Source organism: Myotis brandtii, unplaced genomic scaffold, assembly GCF_000412655.1.
Source record: "Myotis brandtii unplaced genomic scaffold, ASM41265v1 scaffold49, whole genome shotgun sequence".
Classification (NCBI taxonomy): Eukaryota; Metazoa; Chordata; class Mammalia; order Chiroptera; family Vespertilionidae; genus Myotis; species Myotis brandtii.
Window position 1 is genome coordinate 2105407 of NW_005368707.1, and position 909 is coordinate 2106315.

Here is a 909-nt window from a genome sequence, read left to right on the forward strand (position 1 = left end):
TTGTTTTGTCCAACTCAGCTGGTGGGATCAGGAAAGACCCTATTTTCCCAGCCCCAGACCTTACACTACCTACGAGGCTCCCATCACAAAGCCTTCCACAGAGACATAGGAGGCATTCCTGGTTGGTGAGCATCCATCCCCCCTGAGGCTAATGCCTTGAGGTAGTTTAAGTGTGGCATTGACTGCTGGTTGCCAGTCAATAACTCTCATCACTCTCTTTATTAGTCATAGAATTTTGGTTTTTATTCAGACCCACAATGGTGCCCACTTTAAATGACTAAATTTCCCAGCCTCCCTTGCAGCTAGTTTGACCATGTGGTCAAGTTCCAGCAAATGCAATATAAGCAGAAAAGTGTAGAATAGTCCTGGAAGTCTCTTTAAAGGAAGCTAAGGAGAATTCTTCCTCCTTTCTGCTACCTGGAAAGTGTCTAAGATGGTTGGCACTCTAGAAGCTATCTTGGACCATGAGGTTTCCTTGAGGATGGAAGGCACTATGTGAGAATGCTGGAACAGAAAGATACAAGGAGGCTGGCTCCCCAATTGCTATGGCGCTAACATGCTGGACTGCCTGCCTCTGGATTCCTTTGAAGTGTGAGGGAAATAGCTTTCATCATGTTTAAGTCATGATTGTTTCCAATTTTCTGACATAAACAGCTGAACCAAATCTTAACAAATTCATTTAATATTATAAGCTGTTACCTTTGACTTTCCTGACTCACTGGAGGATCATTCTCTCATTCTCCTGGGGTACAGTAAGCTAAGATAAATAGCATGGACTTTGGGGCATTGAAATAGGTTTGAGCCCTAACTGGTTTGGCTCAGTGGATAGAGCGTTGGCCTGCGGACTCAAGGGTCCCAGGTTCGATTCCGGTCAAGGGCATGTACCTTGGCTGTGGGCACATCCCCAGT